The sequence below is a fragment of the Phoenix dactylifera genome, unplaced genomic scaffold, assembly GCF_009389715.1.
Source record: "Phoenix dactylifera cultivar Barhee BC4 unplaced genomic scaffold, palm_55x_up_171113_PBpolish2nd_filt_p 000130F, whole genome shotgun sequence".
NCBI classification, from domain to species: domain Eukaryota; kingdom Viridiplantae; phylum Streptophyta; class Magnoliopsida; order Arecales; family Arecaceae; genus Phoenix; species Phoenix dactylifera.
Window position 1 is genome coordinate 330,396 of NW_024067692.1, and position 10,663 is coordinate 341,058.

The window sequence follows — 10,663 nt, forward strand, 5'->3', positions numbered from 1 at the left end:
GATACGATATGAATTTTTTTTAGTATACCGATTCAGTCCCCTACCAATCCCGAAACAGTACGGTACATCCAGTATTGCCCGATACAAGCGTATACATATCCAAAGATGAGAAGAGGAGATATTGAATCTAATTGTCCAATTTTGATAAAAACTTCTTCTCCCTTTTGTAGAACTTCTCAAAATGCCACTTTTCTAGTCATATATGATATTATTCTCACCAGCGTCCAAATAAAGACTATAATCCTTCAAAATAAATTCCTCGAAATGTGTCTCACACACCCTTGCATCAGACATCATTCGGATGACCACGTAAAACCCTAGCTGTAACCAAAATGCTCATATAAAATAAAACCATACCACTAAATATTACTAGCAAAATATAATAAGCAGACAAACAGCTCATTGACCATGGGCAGGTCGAGTCTCTTGGAGATGAGAAACAACTATAATGGAGCCAATGGGACATTCTTTCTTCATATAACCAGGACTGTTCTAAAAGCGATAGGTAGAAGAGAGGAAAGATACTAATTTTCTTTTTGTGGAGGAATTAATTAGATATCCTCACCATTTCACCTAGAAATAGGAGCTGAAATTAACGCAAACAAAATGAAGAGCAGGGACAAGAAAAGCTACCAACCCAAAGTAAAGAATAAAAGACAACAATGCCTGAGAAGAAGATATTTCACCTTCTACCTCCCAACTCTTAAAAGAAGTAACACAACAGATATCTTTTCAACAGGGATGATCAAATCACAAGTAAACCACAAGTCCTCCAAAATGTAATTCTGTGGATAGAACAATTGATTTACCAGGTGAGGAACCCATACACATTAATGGTGGAATATCTACTGAGTATAGCATTTTATTTCAATACAAAATTTTTGAGAAAGTGGTAACCCTCGAGAAATATCTATAATACGATGTACCAACTGGTCAGTTTCCCTCAACATGCATGAATGAACAAACTGAAAGTACCTCAATTCATCTATATCTCTGCATTCAGCTACCACGTTGAGTTTCAAGTTCAGCAGACTGATTAGGGCAGAGTCACCGTCCGCACATAGACTTCCTCCTTCCAGCAACTACGAGTCCGGTGTGTGTGCACAAGGAAACGGCTGGCCTTGGCTTGTTTAGTCCAGATACATAATAACAAGATTTGGTTGCATCATATTCATGAGATATCTCTAGCTAAGGTAGCATAGATTACAAGCACTGGGCAGGTTTGGCTTGATCTTGACATTTGCCGTGTCCCATGCACAGACATGAACAACTACTGATGATTTGTAACTATAGAAGTGAGAGATTAGACCTGGTTACATTCAATCAGATTAGCTTGACTGGACTTGCAACATATCCATATGATAGAGGTCCTAAATTGAAGGTATACACCTTTGAATATGAACAGCAATCTCTGAGATGCCCTACAAACCAAAGAGTTTTATTTTGGACTTCCAACCTGCCTATGAATAGAGTATGTCTCAATATAAATACCATGCTGAAGTATAGTATTGCTATATAAATTAAAATAACCTAGATTGCTGCTTTTGTCAAATAACAAAAATGAATGAACAAAGAATTAACTGCCTTTAGCGTTTCCAGCCCACAAATTAAATCAAAAAATCACTTTGTACCTCAATTAAACTGCCAATTTGGAGACAAATTAATGCATATAAGAAAGAGATCTCCAGAATACATAATTCTAGGTTTATCAACCATAATAATGTCAGTTTCAAGAATGAGGCAGGGAGAGCAGAAACTGCTGTCAGCACTTAACAATCTAGTTGTTGCTTCACTATAAATTTGAAGGACCTAAAAAATTATCAAAGGAAAAAAAAAAGCAAAAATCATAAATAGCATGTCAGGTTATAAAAGTCATAACAAACAGTATGGTTTTTTCCTCCTATGTTCTACAATCAACAAGTTTATAACTTCAAAATAACCTATATGAATGGTATCGAGATCAAAAAAACTGTTGGCTGAGCAATTAAGTGAATTTTTTGAGATCTTCGTAACAACATGCTTTACCCCGAAAAAAACTTACAGCATTGCAATCAAATCTTTCTTGTAATGTAGATTGTAAAAGGAAAATAGAGAACCAACTCTCAGGAAAAAAAACATATGACAAATCCAATTACCTATGGATCAAAAACAGTTTATGGCATTTGATCTAATAAAAACAAGTCTGATAGCATGGGGAAAAGGCAGAACTGGAAAACCTGTAAGAGCAAAACTGAAAGCACAATCTTTAAAAAAAGAAAAGACTGCAACAGGAACATTAAGGAATGAATTTTACATCGAAGAGTAGTTTTTGCAATGGAATAGCATTTGGAATTTAAACATGAAGCATGGCACGGGACATAGCAACAATGATATAATAACAGGAAACAGAATACCTAATAGAGAAAAAGAAATATTTCAGTAGCCTCCAAAATTTAAAGCAACAAAAAATCAGCATTGAAATCCATCAGCAATGGCGAGAATCAACGACATAATTCACCTGGAACAAAACAAAATAGATAGAGGGATACAACCGTTGTTACAGAAAGAATAAATAGAACGTTAGAACATAGTCTACTCTATGAAAGCAAGCAACAAATGTAACAAACCATCAACTTTCAGCAAAATTTTGTCTCAATTTTCTCTTTTCTCACTAAGGAGAGAGAAAAAGATGACAGTATTGTGCAGCAAGCTCCTAATGAAACACCTCCACAGAGAACTAGAAAGAAGGTGCTATCAGCGAAACTGCCATCATCACTTTTGGCCTTCCATGAATCAGAAAAAACAATTGGAGCAAGTTTATCTGGGATTATGAAGGCCATTATTAGCTAATTGGAGGGAAGAAAGCAAGAAAACCTTCTAAACCTTGCTACCTCAAAAGGAAAAGAAATGAAGAACGATAAAACAATATTGAGACAGGGAAAGAAGGCCCTGCATTGGTAATGAGATACAAAGCTTAGGATTTAGCACCTGGCCTATCTTACCTTTGATATTTTAATGCTAATGTGAAACAAAGCATTCAAATTGGACACCAAGTAAAGAAGAATTGCCCTGGAATAAAAAAAGGATTATATTTAACTAAGTGAAAGTGTTAAACAAGTGATCTGAAATGGTCTTTTACTTAAGAACTAGATATATGACAAGTCTACCATAAGCTGGGAAGGGCTTGCCTTTAAATTTGATAAGAACCAAAAGAAAAACAAATCAACCAGATATATAACAAAAAAAATAATCCCACAACCGAACAGTGAGAAAATACTACTCTACAATTTATATTGGAAAACATAAAGACTGCACCAAGAGACCATTTAGGACTAAGTTTCAGAATTGTGGAGAAATCAAAGAACAAACTTTGGAAAAAAATCAGCATTTTAAAAGGAAAAAGAGAAGGAATAAAAGAAGAAACTGAAACAGTGATACCAAGATGAAGATGATGCATGGGGAAGTAACAATAAACGAAACCCCTTCAGGATGGAAAGAAAATGAGGCGGTATTAGAAAAAGAAGAATCCCCACCATCGATTTCGGCCTTGTGTGTTCTCGGATAAAAACGCTGAGAGAATTTATCCGGGATTGTGAAGGCCCTTCTTTATCTATTGAACGGGAATAAGAGTAGAATCACATAGCAAACGAAAAGTAGAACAAGAGCGAAGAAAGCTGGGGATAGGGTTTTGCAGCCGAACCTGCTGAACTGATCGAGAAAGCGACGGCGATAAGGCCAAACCCTAAGCCCTATTCCACCTTTTGGGCGACTCCGTTTAAAGCCACTGAATGATAATATCCACCCTTTTTTTTGTGCGCGCGCGCGCGTGAGTTACCCTCTCTCAGTCTCTCGCCCGCACTTTTTTTTTTTTTTTAAGTACATCGGCGGCCGAGTATGAGCGTAGCCCAAAGAAAAATAAAATAGATACGTGGTCCTCCGAGAGATAAAGTCATGAGCGGCATAGGATGCCTCTCAATTCACAATATTATAGGTCTCTCTAAAGATATGGATAGCTCGAAAGGTGGCGCATTCGTCTAAGAGTCGGCGAATATGGAGGAGCAGCCGCATTCCTCCGACGGCACGCTCGAGATCCTGGATCCTCTCGATCACCGTAGCAGAATCCTCCTCAAGAATGATGCAGTCCGCACCCAGCATTCGTCTCGCGTATGAGACACCCCTTTCATGCAGCTCTGATCTCGGCACCAGCAATGGATTGACTGAAGATATGCCGACCCTCGCCCTCCACTAGTCTGACATGCTGATCCGTGATGATGAAACCGACGCCGCAACGACCATTCTCCTTGACACTGTCATCGAAGTTCATATTGAAAAAACCACGGGTGGGGCTCTCACGAGGCAAGCATAACTCTGGACACTACTAGAGCAGAATGAGAGCTTCAGATTTTTCTAACCAACCAAAAGGACAACGACGCAGTAGTGTTAAGGACCTCCATTGCATGAAGTAGGGCCCTATCCACCACCACTCTCGGGTGCGTACATCTATCTTCAAAGATTCGGGCATTTCTATCTAGCTAGCAGTGATGAGCCAGGTAGGCTACCCTAATCCCCTGCTCCAGAAGTCCAAGCATTTAAGATGACTCAGTCAGGAAGATTAGAAAGTCCTCTGTCAACGACCATTCCCTATGTAGACCGGCAGAGGCCATGGCGCACTTTCAGATCAAAACAACTCGCTAACAGCCAAAAAGTATATGGAAGATAGACTCCTCCTAACAGGCTCAGCAACCCGGGGAGATGTTCACTCCCCGCCAAGCTAACATTCCCCTCCTGTCTCTCACTCGCACGTATTTATCAGTGGGGTGAAATTGTGGAAACAAGAACAAGCATGGTTGGACACAAATGTGTCCCGGTACAAGTAGGCTTAGCCCAGCACTGCCACCCGAACTCAGCATGAGTCCGGATCCTGTCCCATCCGGCCTATAACGGGGGAGAACAGAACCTTTTTCAATCGAAAGATGGATTGAAGAGGATCTAAACGCACTCAACATTATATGGTCAGCTTTGGTCTGACTCATTTCTTCTATTACACGAGATAATTAAGTTGGGTCAAGACTCAAGAGCACGAGCCAATCTCCAAACAATATCTATTGATTGCAAATGATCCCTACATTTTCTTGGATTTTTTACAAATTAATCAACTCTTGCAAAGAATATGATATATCCTTTTCCCATAATTTGTTGGCATCAAAGTGAGGTTGAAATGTTTTGTTTTATGTAATAGCCAAATGATATCTAAGCATGCTTCAACTCCATGTTGCTAATTGTTGTGCAATTCTTTGGAAAATGAAAGGGTAATGCCTGATGATTCAAATGCCACGAAAAGAAAGTATGATCTTGCCTGCCACTAAAGTGACTTTCTTTTGACTATTCAAGAAGATTTAACCTTTGTTTTAACTCCTCAATCTTTATAATGGAGGAAAATCTATTTTGCAAATATGAATAAATGAATAGTATCAATCCTGCAAGCAAACATGCACATATGCAAAGCACATTGTCATTAAATGGAAGTAGAGGCAACTTACTCCATCACATTCCCTTACAAGGCTATTGGAGATTATGATAGTGTTTACCCTCAATGGATTTTCTTTAAACCTTTTATCCTAGAACCAAATGGACTTTCTTGATCTTCCGTCCTCAAATTAGGGTTGCTCTCTAGAGTACAGGTTTGATTTCTCTAGATTATATATTGGCTTATCGCAATTATCTTCAGAAAATGCATTGAGGATGTATCAAATGAAAGTTGATATGATTCCCTTCCTCTAATGTACTTTATTTCTTTGATATTTGTTATTTGAATGTACTCAATTATTTGTATATCAAAGAGACGAAATTAAATTGGATGAAGATCGATCTAACTCATTCTATTTGGCTCCCACAATTTCTATTTTCTTGCTTCGCTTCATGAAAAAGATGATGTCCCTGTTCCACTGTTGGCTTGAATCACCCAAACAAAGAAGAACAGGGGTTTGGGCTCTTAACAGAGCTTTGCAAAGTTTCTGTTTTTTTTTAATTCATGGGAAAACAATGAAGAAGAAGGAGGATGGCGGCTCCTTTCCCCTCTTTTATATGACTCACGACACACCCTAAATCCCTAATCAAGTCCTAATCAAAATAGACTCAAAGAAAACTAAACCCAAACCAACAAGACTCCTAATCCCAACTTGAACCAAACCCAAGACAAACTTAATTAAGCAATACACAAAGACTCCACACTTGATTCAACCAAATCATAATTCTAAAACAAAAAGAACTCCTAATCATGGCTCCACGGCTGGGTTTCATTATGGTCTTGCATCGGTCCCCTCCACTTGAACACAACTCGTCCTCGAGTTCTCATCTGGATATAACCGCTCTTCCGGGTTATGGTATTCATAGATATCAGCGACATTAAAAGTCTTTGAAATTTCCATGTCATCTGGTAGGTCCACAACGTAAGCATTGTTATTGATCTTTTTCAAGATTCTGTATGGGCCATACTTTCTTGGCTTCCATTTGCTGTAAGTTCCCACGGGAAACCTTTCTTTGCGCAGGAAAACCATCACCATGTCGCCTTCTCGAAATTCTTTGTGCCTTCGATGCTTATCTGTCGTTGATTTGTATTTAGCATTTGTGTCCTCGAGGCGCTTCTTCACCTCCAACTGTATAGCTTGAACCTCCTCTGCCAAATATTCTGCAGCCACGCTCTTTCCCAAAATTTTCGGTAGGCGCGCCAGATCCAATGCGTGCTTTGGTGCCTTTGAATAGACAATGGAGAAAGGCGACCTTCCGGTTCCACTATGGACAGCATTGTTGTAGGCAAACTCTGCTTGGGCCGAGGCATAATCCCAATGTTTCGGGGTACTCCCACAAATACAACGGATCAAATTACCCAGTGTCCTGTTAACCACTTCTGTCTGTCCATCAGTCTGAGGATGCGCAGTGCTACTGAAATTTAATGAAGTGTCAAACATCCTCCAAAGAGTAAGCCAGAAGTGACTCAAAAATTTGGAATCCCGATCTGATGTTATAGATTGTGGTACTCCATGCAATCGAACAATCTCTCGAAAGAACAACCTTGCAATGTGGGATGCATCTGATGTCTTCTTGCAAGGGATGAAATGCGCCATCTTGGAGAACCTGTCCACCACCACGAAGACTGAATCTACACCCCTTTGTGTTCGGGGAAGTCCCAACACAAAATCCATCGACAGATCCTCCCAAATAGCATTTGGCACAGGTAGAGGCATATATAATCCAGTGTTTTGCGACTGTCCCTTCGCTGTCTGGCAAGTATAGCACCTTTGAATAAATTTTCCAACATCTCTTCTCAGCTGCGGCCAATGATACCTTTCCGTGAGACTGGCAATGGTCTTGTCCCGACCCATATGCCCACTAAGACCGCCACCATGAAGGTCTCTAATCAGCTTCTCTCGCAATGAGGATCTGGGAATACATAAGGAATTGCCGCGAAATAGATAGCCATCCTGAATGTTGAAGTCTCCAGTTGCTTGATGACTTGTACACTTTGCCCATACATCTTTGAAATCCTCATCTTCTGCATACAACTCTTTCAAATATTCAAACCCCACGACCTCTGCCTGCATGGTAGTCAATAAAGCATTGCGTCGACTCAAAGCATCTGCCACCCGATTCTGCTGCCCGGACCGATGCTTCAACACAAAGGAAAATTTCTGCAAGAAGCTTACCCATCGAACATGCATTCGGTTCAAATTGTTCTGATTATTGATGTACTTCAAGGCTTGATGGTCGCTGTACAGAACAAATTCTTTTTGAATAAGGTAATGCTCCCAATGCTTCAACGCCCGGATGATGGCATAGAACTCTAGCTCGTAGGTTGTCCATTTTTGCCGTGCTTCACTAAGTTTTTCACTGAAGTACTCCACGGGCCGTCCTTCTTGGGTCAAAACAGCCCCTATGCCAACCACAGAAGCATCACACTCCACTTCAAATAGCTTCTCAAAACTCGGTAATGCTAGTACTGGTGCAGAGGTTAGCTTTTCTTTTATCAGTTCAAAACTTGCTTGTTGCTGCTCCTTCCATTGAAATTGGCCCTTCTTCATGCATTCGGTGATGGGAGCGACGATGGTACTGAAGTTCCGAATGAAACGCCGATAGAATGTCGCTAACCCATGAAAGCTGCGGACTTGGCTAACATTTGTAGGAATCGGCCACTCCCGTATTGCCTTTACCTTCTCTTCATCAACCTGTATGCCATCAGCCCCAACAACAAATCCCAGGAACACCAAGCGTTTTGTAACAAAATGACACTTCTTAAGGTTAACAAACAACTGATTCTCCCGTAAAGCAAGCAAAACTGCTCTCAAGTGCTCCTTATGCTCAATTTCATTGCGACTATAGATCAAAATATCATCAAAGTAGACGACGACGAACTTTCCAATAAATGATTTTAGTACCTGATTCATTATTCTCATGAAGGTGCTCGGTGCATTGGATAGGCCAAAAGGCATGACCATCCACTCATATAACCCATCCTTCGTCTTGAACGCCGTCTTCCACTCATCACTAGGGCGAATCCGAATTTGATGGTAGCCGCTTCGTAAGTCAATTTTGGAGAAGACCTTGGCTCCTTCTAACATGTCGAGCATATCATTCAAACGGGGTATGGAAAACCGGTATTTTACTGTTACCCTGTTGATCGCACGGCTGTCCACACACATACGCCAACTCCCATCCTTCTTCGGCGTCAAAAGTGCAGGCACCGCGCACGGACTCATGCTCTCCCGGATCAGCCCCTTCTTGATCAAATCTTCAACTTGTTGCTGCAGAATTTTGCTCTCCTTGGGACTCATGCGGTAATGAGGCAGATTGGGAAGACTTGCACCAGGCACCAAATCAATATGGTGCTGAATATCTCGCATGGGAGGCAGTCCATTTGGTAACTCTGCAGGAGTGATGTCTTTGAACTCTGTCAACAATTCTTTGAACTCCTCGGGCACCTGCTGCAGGATAGGCATCTCCGTCCCCTTAACAATCAACACCATAACCTCTTCAGCCCCCTTGAGTTCCGCCATGAACTGCGCACCAGAAACTGCAAGGAAAGACTTCCCCTCCACTTGAGAAGTTTTGGAGGTAGGCTTCTCTTTCATGGGCACCAACAGAATTTTCCTACCCTGCCATCGGAACAAGTATGTGTTGTCTCGGCCCCTGAATGTAACATCTGTGTCATGCTGCCATGGACGCCCGAGTAGAACATGACATGCATCCATATCCACTACATCGCATACCACTTCATCTTTGTAGTACCTCCCGATGGACAAGGGCACCCTGCATACATTTTCTACCCTCGTTTCAGCTCCTTTCTTAATCCATCCAATCTTATAAGGAGACGGGTGCTTTTCTGTCTTCAATCCCATCGCACGGACCAACGCGGAGGAAACAATGTTTTCGCTACTGCCGCTGTCAATAATCACGTTGCACACAGTTTTGTTGATAGTGCAGCAAGTTTTGAAGATGCTGTGGCGTTGCGATTCTTCTTCATTCTTCGGGGCAAATAAAATTCGCTGAACTACAAAGGAGGCCGGAACTCCCTGATCCGGCGCCGTCACCTCGACGTCTTCATCGTCGGTCTGCCCCTCTTCATGATCCTCCTCCTCCTGTGGCACTTCTTCTTCATCCTCAGCTTCGACTACGTGGACTGGCCGTTGCCTCGGACACTCGTTAGACCGATGCCCAACCTCCTGACATCTGTAACATTTTATAGGCATGGGTCTCTCGTAGGGGTTGCCACTACCTTTTGGGGCCGCCTGCTGCCTGCTGAAATTTCCGGCTTCTCTCGATGTGGATATCGGTGGTGGTTGACTCGAGGTGGCCGCCCCTTCAACAGTCTTCTGCTTTGCCATGGTGGAGCGCGAGGATGATGCTCTAGTCAGGGGCTGAAATTGGTGTGCCTTTCGTGTCGCCTGCGCCTCTAGTTTTAAGGCCAACTTGTAGCTTCCGTCAGACTCCACACCGGATATAAATCCACCTGATCTCGGATGGCTGGCTTCAACCCACCAATGTACCTTGCCACCTGCTGATTTTCTGTTTCTGACAAGTTGTTGCGGGCATTGAGGCGGTTGAATTCATCAGTGTATTCGGTCACCGTCCGGGGGCCCTGTCGGCAGTTCTGGTACTGATGGTAGAGCGCCTGCTCGTAGTCAGGCGGGAGAAAACGGCCACGCAAATGTTGCTTCATCTTGCGCCAGGTGGTGATCTGCATCTTCCCTTGCCGTAGGTGGTTATGTTGCAGTTGATCCCACCATGCAGATGCTCCACCCTTTAATTTATACGCGACCAACTTCACTTTCTTCTGATCTGGGATCTCCATATAATCAAAAAAATTTTCTACTTCGGCCAACCAGTCCAAAAATCCCTCAATGTGGAGATTGCCGTTGAATGCAGGGAGGTCTACTTTCAATCTGAAATCAGGGGAGCCCCTGTCACGAGCGCCACAAGGGAACCTATTTCTCATGGGTTCCATATGTCTCCCTCCTGCATAGGCCCTGTTCATCCATGGATATGGCTCCTGCACTTCGTCAGCGATTGCATCTTCATCAGGGGGCCAAGCGTCAAAAGCCAAATCTCCACGGTTAAGTCCTCGGTCGAATCCATCACGCCTGCGGCCCATATGACCTTGATTTCCCCAGGGTCGTTGCCCACGGAACTC

At 42.3% G+C, this 10,663-nt stretch overlaps 1 long non-coding RNA gene and 1 other non-coding gene across 7 annotated transcripts; both read right to left on the reverse strand.

Moving 5' to 3' along the window:
* Nucleotides 1-727: 727 nt before the first annotated feature.
* On the reverse strand, nt 728-3,744 carry LOC113460980. Of its 6 annotated transcripts, none has more exons than XR_005507218.1 (3): nt 3,680-3,729; nt 2,982-3,048; nt 728-2,497 (listed from the first exon to the last, which is right to left on the reverse strand). It is a non-coding gene; the product is annotated as an uncharacterized LOC113460980 (long non-coding RNA). The 6 variants fall into 6 exon arrangements; XR_003382823.2 differs by lacking the exon at nt 3,680-3,729 and adding an exon at nt 3,513-3,672; XR_005507217.1 differs by lacking the exon at nt 2,982-3,048 and having other exon boundaries at nt 3,680-3,744.
* LOC113460981 lies at nt 2,676-2,807 on the reverse strand. The gene has a single exon (XR_003382824.2). It is a non-coding gene; the product is annotated as a small nucleolar RNA snoR83 (small nucleolar RNA).
* Nucleotides 3,745-10,663: the final 6,919 nt, after the last annotated feature.